General features: G+C 46.0%; 1 long non-coding RNA gene across 1 annotated transcript; it reads left to right on the forward strand.

The window, feature by feature from the left end:
* Window positions 1-1,800: 1,800 nt before the first annotated feature.
* Window positions 1,801-3,820, forward strand: LOC143818208 (uncharacterized). Its single transcript, XR_013224382.1, has 2 exons — window positions 1,801-1,897; window positions 2,228-3,820. It is a non-coding gene; the product is annotated as an uncharacterized LOC143818208 (long non-coding RNA).
* The last annotated feature ends 5,540 nt before the right edge of the window (window positions 3,821-9,360 follow it).

Raw genomic sequence — 9,360 nt, forward strand, 5'->3', positions numbered from 1 at the left:
GCGCAAGCTGGTGAGATTAGTGATTGGCTACAAAACTGTCTACTCTTATTAGCGCTGCCGACAATAACTGACACTGGAAATGGCTGTGGAGACTTCACTGAGGAGGGTGAGTAAAGAAAAGTTTGTTTTATTTACAATTGGGAACTCAGGTTTTCCATTTTCAATAGTCATGTAAGCCCCCGCCAGAAATGGTCGATATGACAGACGAAATTAGCATTATCACTTGACCGCCCTATACAAAGAAATGTTCAGCTTGGCTGAGTGCTCCTCTGTTTTCACATCCTCTCCGTGAATTATCAAGAGGGAAGTGTGTATTCCAAAGAATAATGATGGGATATAAGAAAAATTACTTAATACCCATAATGTTCTTCAATAAAGATCACTTTTTCAGGTGTAGAATCTGGGCAAAGTTTTCTGTATGTTTTACGTATGTTGATGTATCCCTTACCTGGGTATAAGCCATGGAATATCAATTTTCTAGCTATAATACTTAAAATAACTTGTGTAAAACATGACATACAGTATATTCTATATATGCTATTCTTTACTGTTTTGAAGGCAAAGGAGGTCACGCCAAGTATTGATTTGATTTACATTTCTCTTTTGTATGCAAATTGCCTCTTCAGAGAGGAAGAAGACCACAACTCTGACACCTAATAGAAGAAGCAATCCTTAGGCTATGTGCACACGTTCAGGATTTCTTGCAGAATATTCCTGAGAAAATCCTGAGATTTTCTGCAAGAAATCCGCAAGAAATCTGCATGCGTTTTTTGTGCGTTTTTTGTGCTTTTTTACCGCGTTTTTGGTGCGGTTTTTTTTGCGGATTTTTCCAGACATTTCCCAATGCATTATATAGTGGGAAATCCGTGAAAAATCCGCAAAATTAATGAACATGCTGCGTTTTTTACCGCGATGCGTTTTTTTTTGCGGAAAAAAACGCATCATATGTACAAAAATTGCGGAATTCATTAAAAATGATGGGATGCATAATGTATGCAGATTTTTTTGCGGTTTTATAGCGTTTTTATCGGGAAAAACCGCGAAAAATCTGCAACGTGTGCACACAGCCTTAAAGTCAATATCGACCCTCTAATGAGCCTTACCATATGACCCAGGATAAAAGCCAAATCAGAATCTCAATTTACAGACAGTGTTTTGGGGCATTGTTCCTCCTCAGTGCAAAGAATGGGATCTGGTTTGACTGGGTGAGAGGCTTAAAGGGAACCTGTCATTCCCCCACCCCCCTGGCGTTTTTAGCTAAAAGAGCCACCTTGTGCAGCAGTAATGCTGTTTTTTCCCCCTGGACACAAACGCCTCCCAGCCATCACTCAGCCCCTCCGGGCACCACCTCCTCTGCCTTCATTAACGTCCCCGTCACCTGCGCTGTAAGTTCCCATCATGTGATGTGAGTCGAAGGGCAGTGCAAACTGTGCATGCCCAAAAAAGGATCTTACAGCGCAGGCGCCAGGGACGTTATGCTGTGAAGGTGGCTCTTTTTTGGGAGGTCCCTTCCAACGCTGCAATATCACTTTTTATAATTTGCCCGCCATACCTGTCCAGGGGGCACGTCTTTCCCCCCCCGGACACAAACGCCTCCCAGCCACCACTCAGCCCCTCCGGGCGCCGCCTCCTCTGCCTTCATTAACATCCCCGGCGCCTGCACTGTAAGATCCTTTTTTGGGCATGCACAGTTTGCACTGCCCTTCGACTCACATCACATGATGGGAACTTACAGCGCAGGTGACGGGGACATTAATGAAGGCAAAGGAGGTGGCGCCCGGAGGGGCTGAGTGATGGCTGGGAGGCGTTTGTGTCCGGGGGGAAAAAACATGCCCCCTGGAATAAAGTTGATTTACTCATGCAGCTTTGGGCTAAGTGAGGATGGCGGGCAGGTTAGGCTACGTTCACATTAGCGTTAAGCTAATGTGCGTCGGGTTTGCGTCGGCGACGCAACGGCGACGCATGCGTCATGCGCCCCTATACTTAACATGGGGGACGCATGCGTTTTTTTTGTTGCGTTGTGCGACACATGCGTCTTTTTTGCCGCAAGCGTCGGACCAAGAAAACGCAACAAGTTGCATTTTTCTTGCGTCCGATTTTCGGCAAAAACCGACGCATGCGTCGCAAAACGCAGCGTTTTTGCGTGCGTTTTGACGCGTTTTTGCGTGCGTTGTGCGTTGCGTCGCTGACGCAGCGGCGCACAACGCTAGTGTGAACGTAGCCTTAGTAATGCTAATAACCTGAAGATTAACCCCATACCTGCTGGCTAAGAGTCAGGTTCCCATCAATACCAAGTGAAAAATATCTTTTAGGCTTTGTTCGCACCTCAGATGTATCTATGCCTGGAATGTTTCTTTCTGCTGGTGGAAGCATGCTGCATATCTACTCACTTTTATATATGTAGTATATATGGGGCACACACTGTAAATTCTCGACTCGATATGGATGTTTTTGGAGGAACATAGAGAAAACATATCAACTCCTTGTAGATGGTGCTCTTGGTGGTATTTGATCTCATGATCTCAATTAGTTTTTCATCAGGTTCTACACCAAGCTAATCATTTATAGTGGGTTGTTCTGTAACTTTAACACTACTCGTTAAAATAACTGTTTATTTACATACATATTTCATGTAATGCACCTGATCAATTTGCCATGGTAATTCACTCGTTTCAAGAGAAATACTGTCATGTTTTGCTACATTTTCAAAACAGTAGGCTGGTACAATGAGATCTTTTTAAAGTCGATATCCAGGACTTTTTTTTTTTTTTTTTTTTTTACCACAGGTCTAAGAACTAGCATGCAGGTAGTTATTAACCAAAATGTCTACAAAGTTTTGTGTTATTGTGTTCTCCCCCCATTACTTTTACAGTATATTATTATTTACTTTTATATATTGCAACCCTCAACCTATTGTCTCCTTCCCCACCATCCTGTAGAATGTAAGCCCACAAGGGCAGGGTCCTCGCCCCTCTGTATCAGTCTGTCATTGTTAGTTTGTTTACTGTAAGTGATATCTGTTAAGGTACCGTCACACTCAGCGACGCTGCAGCGATATAGACAACGAGCCGATCACTGCAGCGTCGCTGTTTAGGTCGCTGTAGAGATGCCAAACACAGCAGCTCCAGAACGATGCAGGAGCGATCCTGTGACGTAGCGGTGACTCACTTATCGTTCTCACAGGTCGTTAGCCCCATGTTTAACATTGCTGACATCGTTGCTTTTGCTGTCAAACACGACGATACACGCCGATCTGACGACCAAATAAAGTTCTGGACTTCTAGCTCCGACCAGCGATATCACAGCAGGATCCAGATCGCTGCTGCGTGTCAAACACAACGAGATCGCTATCCAGGACGCTGCAATGTCACGGATCGTTGTCGTTCTCGTTGCAAAGTTGCTGAGTGTGAAGGTACCTTAATTTGTATGTAACCCATTCTCGTACAGCACCGTGGAATTAATGGTGCTATATCAATAAATAATAATATATTGATCCTACAGGTAGGTCATCAGTATCAGACTGGTGGGGGTCTGAACAATTTGCTGTTCTCAGTGATGGTGGCAGCTGGATGTCAGTTGGAAAGCTAAATAGCACCACTCTGTGTAGTGGCCACTCGCGAGTACTGCAGATTCCGCTCCTATTCATTTCACTAGAGCAGATATGCAGTATCCCACAACATCAACTACTCAGTTAATGGGATGATTTTGTTCACTTCCCCACTCAAAAAACAAAAACAAAACAAAATCACCAGTAAGTCGATGGAAAAAGGAATGTTTTTTTTTTGTAATAACGTTGAAAAATAAATGCATATTTTAAAGACTTATGACTTTTTATTCTTTTGCTTCTTAGACTTTTAGCTAGTAGTGCTTTAAAAAAGCTGTAGAAAATAAAAAGCTTTCAAAACAGTAAATAATTGGTAAGCAGCAGATGACTTTTAGCAATGTTTTTATATTGGATATATTTGACAAGGAATTGGAAATTGTCCGACTGATCCTCCTTTCAAATGTTAGTGTATGTGTACAAGTTAGGGTAAGTATTTGGAGCAGCATCTCTTAGCAGGAAAAACGATGAGTACAATGCACATGTTTTTGATATACGATTTTGGTGCAGATTTTTCCCCACTCATTAGTATGGGTGAAATCTGCAGCAAAAACATTGAAAGAATTGACATTATGTAAATTTAAATCTGCACCAAACCTGCAAGTCACAAATGGTAATGTGTGCATGAGACTTCAGGATTTTCATTTACTTTGGCATCAGGAAACCCTTCAGGATTTGCGACAAATCTGCACCATCTGCACAGGCCCTTACATATAAGTGTGTAAATATACAAAACATTGTGCAGAAGGCCAATGCTGGGTAAATGAATCTAATAATTTTGGTACAAATCCAATATCAATAAGACAAATTAAAAGCCAACACAGACAACATGATCACTAGATAAATTGGTGGGTGCAATATGCCAGACAATTGGATCATGCTCAATAAGTTTAAGTAAGCATCCAGTGTATACTTGTTAGGCATAGAGTGAGAAACAAGGTGTATACAGGAGGAATTTATGGCTCTACAAAACGAAATGGGTATAAAAAAAATGTAACGTGATCAATGACATTTTACAGCTAGGATATTGTCTATGTTCAAATTATATTACATTACCTCCATTGAATTTTAACAGCTGGATCCAAATGTGGAGCGGTTTCTACAAATGATGAGTAAATATTTATCATTTACTTCCAGGTTTCTGTTTTATAATATTAGTAGCTGTTGCCAGCTAACGCTCGGCACGCTCATTGCTATCTAATTAATGCTGCTGGTGATTAAACTAAACTAATGACAACATTCAATAGCGCTTACATAGGTGGTAAATTAACTTAAAATGAAGTTAATAACAATAATTGTGGTAATGTGAAGGGGGGCAGGATTATGTGTGGCAATGTGGGGGGGCGGGATTATCTGTGATGTGGGGGGGCGGGATTATCTGTGATGTCGGGGGGGGGCGGGATTTTCTGTGATGTCGGGGGGGGCGGGATTTTCTGTGATGTGGTGGGGGGGCGGGATTTTCTGTGATGTGGTGGGGCGGGATTGTGTGGTGATGTGGGGGGCGGAATTGTGTGGTGGGGCGGGATTATGTGTGATAATGTGGTGAGGGGGCGGGATTATGTGGGGGGGCGGGATTGTGTGGTGGGGGGCGGGATTATGTGTGGTGGGGGGCAGGATTGTGGTGGGGGGCGGGATTATGTGTGGTAATGTGGTGGGGCGGGATTATGTGTGGTAATGTGGTGGGGCGGGATTATGTGTGGTAATGTAGTGGGGCGGGATTATGTGTGGTGATGTGGTGGGGCGGGATTTTATGATGTGGGGGGGCGGGATTGTGTGGTGATGTGGGGGGCGGGATTGTATGGTGATGTGGTGGGGCGGGATTATGTGTGATAATGTGATGTGGTGGGGCGGGATTATGTGTGATAATGTGATGTGGTGGGGCGGGATTATGTGTGATAATGTGATGAGGTGGGGGCGGGATTATGTGTGGTGATGTGGTGGGGCGGGATTGTGTGGTGATGTGGGGGGCGGGATTGAGTGGTGATGTGGGGGGGCGGGATTGTGTGGTGATGTGGGGGGGCGGGATTGTGTGGTGATGTGGTGGGAGGCGGGATTGTGTGTGGTAATGTGGTAGGGGGGCGGAATTTGGTGATGTGGGGGGCGGAATTGTGTGGTGGGGCGTGATAATGTGGTGAGGGGGCGGGATTATGTGTGGTGATGTGGGGGCGGGATTGTGTGGTGGTAGGGGGCGGGATTATGTATGGTGATGAGGTGGGGGCGGGATTATGTGTGGTGATGTGGTGGGGCGGGATTATGTGTGATGTGATGAGGTGGGGGCAGGATTATGTATGGTGATGTGGGGGGGCGGGATTGTGTGGTGGTAGGGGGCGAGATTATGTGTGGTGGGGGGCAGGATTGTGTGGTGGTGGGGGCGGGATTGTGTGGTAATGTGGTGGGGCGGGGATTGTGTGTGGTAATGTGGTGGGGCGGGATTATGTGTGGTGATGTGGTGGGGGCGGGATTATGTGTGATATGGTGGCGGGATTATGTGTGATGTGGGGGGGGCGCATTATGTGTGATAATGTGGTTGGGGCGGGATGATGTGGTGGGGCGGGATTATGTGTGGTGATGGGGGCAGGATTGTGTGGTGATGTGGTGGGGGGCGGGATTATGTGGTGGGGGGGCGGGATTATGTGTGGTGATGTCGGGGGCGGGATTGTGTGGTGATGTGGTGGGGGGCGGGATTATGTGTGGTGGGGGCGGGATTGTGTGGTGGTGGGGGGCGGAATTATTTGGTGGGGGCGGAAATGTGTGGTAGTGTTTTCGGGGTGCAAGATTTTGTATGGTGATGTGCAGAGGTGGGATTGTGTGGTGATGCGGGAGGCGGATTGTGTGTGGTAATGTGGTGGGGGGCAGGATTGTGTGGTGATGTGGGGGGCGGTATTATGTGATGTGGTGAGGGGGCGGGATTATGTGTGATAATGTGGTGGGGGCGGCATTATGTGTGATAATGTGGTGGGGCGGGATTATGTGGTGATGTGGTGGGATTATGTGTGATGTGAGGGGGCGGGATTATGTGGTGATGTGGGGGGCGGGATTATGTGGTGATGTGGTGGGGCGGGATTATGTGTGATGTGGTGAGGGGGCGGGATTATATGTGGTGATGTGGGGGGCGGGATTATGTGGTGGGGGGCGGGATTATGTGTGATGTGGGGGGCGGGATTATGTGGTGATGTGGTGGGATTATGTGTGATGTGAGGGGGCGGGATTATGTGTGGTGATGTGGGGGGCGGGATTATGTGGTGGGGGGCGGGATTGTGTGGTGGTGTGGGGGGCGGGATTGTGTGGTGATGTGGGGGGCGGGATTATTTGTGGTGGGGGGGGTGGAAATATGTGTGGTAGTGTTTTCGGGGTGCAAGATTTTGTGTGGTGATGTGCAGGGGTGGGATTGTGGTGATGTGGTGGGAGGCGAGATTGTGTGTGGTGATGTGCGGATTGTGTGGTGATGTGGTTTTGGGGGTGCGGGATTTTGTGGTAATGTGGTGCGGGGGGTGGGATTTTGTGTGGTAATGTGGTGGGGGGCAGGATTGTGTGGTGGTGTGGGGCGGAGCTACTGTGCAGGGGGCGAGATTAGCGAGTAATCACGATGCCTCATATATAGATTTCACAGAAAGAACCAATTTACCAACACGGCTGTTGATCCCTTTTACATCTACTCCAATTTTATTTTTTAACCCCTTCCCGACATTTGACGTACTATCCCGTCGAGGTGGGGTGGGCCCGTATGACCGCCGACGGGATAGTACGTCATAGCCGATCGGCCGCGCTCACGGGGGGAGCGCGGCCGATCGCGGCCGGGTGTCGGCTGCATATCGCAGCTGACATCCGGCACTATGTGCCAGGAGCGGTCACGGACCGCCCCCGGCACATTAACCCCCGGCACACCGCGATCAAACATGATCGCGATGTGCCGGCGGTGCAGGGAAGCATCGCGCAGGGAGGGGGCTCCCTGCGGGCTTCCCTGAGCCCCCCGCAGCAACGCGATGTGATCGCGTTGCTGCGAGGGTCTTACCTCCCTCCCTGCCTGCTCCAGACCCGGATCCAAGATGGCCGCGGATCCGGGTCCTGCAGGGAGGGAGGTGGCTTCACAGACGCCTGCTCAGAGCAGGCACTGTGAAGCAGCCTGCACTTCTCGCAGATCGGTGATCTGTCAGAGTGCTATGCAAACTGGCAGATCACCGATCTGTATTGTCCCCCCCTGGGGCAAAGTAAAAAAGTAAAAAAAAAAATTTCCAAATGTGTAAAAAAAAATAAAAAAAAATATTCCAAAATAATGAAAAAAAAAAAAAATATTATTCCCATAAATACATTTCTTTATCTAAATTAAAAAAAAAACAATAAAAGTACACATATTTAGTATCGCCACGTCCGTAACGACCCAACCTATAAAACTGCCACACTAGTTAACCCCTTCAGTAAACACCGTAAGAAAAAAAAAAAAAAAACGAGGCAAAAAACAACGCTTTATTACCATACCGCCGAACAAAAAGTGGAATAACACGCGATCAAAAAGACTGATATAAATATCCATGGTACCGCTGAAAACGTCATCTTGTCCCGCAAAAAACAAGCCGCCATACAGCATCATCAGCAAAAAAATAAAAAAGTTATAGTCCTGAGAATAAAGCGATACCAAAATAATTATTTTTTCTATAAAATAGTTTTTATCGTATAAAAGCGCCAAAACATAAAAAAATGATATAAATGAGATATCGCTGTAATCATACTGACCCGACGAATAAAACTGCTTTATCAATTTTACCAAACCCGGAACGGTATAAACGCCTCTCCCAAAAGAAATTCATGAATAGCAGGTTTTTGGTCATTCTGCCTCACAAAAATCGGAATAAAAAGCGATCAAAAACGGTCACGTGTCCGAAAATGTTACCAATAAAAACGTCAACTCGTCCCGCAAAAAACAAGACCTCACATGACTCTGTGGAGCAAATGTGGAAAAATTATAGGTCTCAAAATGTGGAGACGCAAAAACTTTTTTGCTATAAAAAGCGTCGCTGGTTTCACACTTGCGTTTTTGTCTGCAGCGTTTTTTGCACAAAAAAACGCATGCGTTTTTTCCCTATATTTAACATTGAAAACGCATGCGGTTTTTTTGTACGCGTTTGGTCGCGTTTTCAAACGCATGCGGTTTTTTTCTGCATGCGTTCATTTTCAGAAATACAACCTGCAGTATTTTCTTGCGTTTTTAAGCACATGCGTTTGTTTGCGTTAAAAACGCATGCATTTTTATCGAAAAAAAACAGAAAACACACTGAAAAGCCACCCACCACCATCAAGGTGATAGAGATCCAAACCCTAACCCTAACTCTACCCCTAACCTCACCCCTAACCGTTTAATGAACATTTTCTGACAGTCATAGTGCCACGTATTTCAGTGCCACGTATTTCAGTGCCACGTATTTCAGTGCCATGTATTTCAGTGCCACGTATCACGTATTTCAGTGCCACGTGTTTCAGTGCCACGTATTTCAGTGCCACGTATCACGTATTTCAGTGCCACATATTTTAGTACCACGTATTTCAGTTGCACGTATTTCAGTGCCACGTATTTCAGTGCCACGTATTTCAGTGCCACGTATTTCAGTGCCACGTGTTTCAGTGCCACGTATTTAAGTGCCACGTATCACGTATTTCAGTGCCACGTATTTCAGTGCCACGTATTTCAGTGCCACGTATTTCAGTGCCACGTATTTCAGTGCCACGTATTTCAGTGCCACGTATTTAAGTGCCACATATCACAT

This window comes from Ranitomeya variabilis, chromosome 3 (assembly GCF_051348905.1).
Source record: "Ranitomeya variabilis isolate aRanVar5 chromosome 3, aRanVar5.hap1, whole genome shotgun sequence".
In the NCBI taxonomy this organism is placed as follows: domain Eukaryota; kingdom Metazoa; phylum Chordata; class Amphibia; order Anura; family Dendrobatidae; genus Ranitomeya; species Ranitomeya variabilis.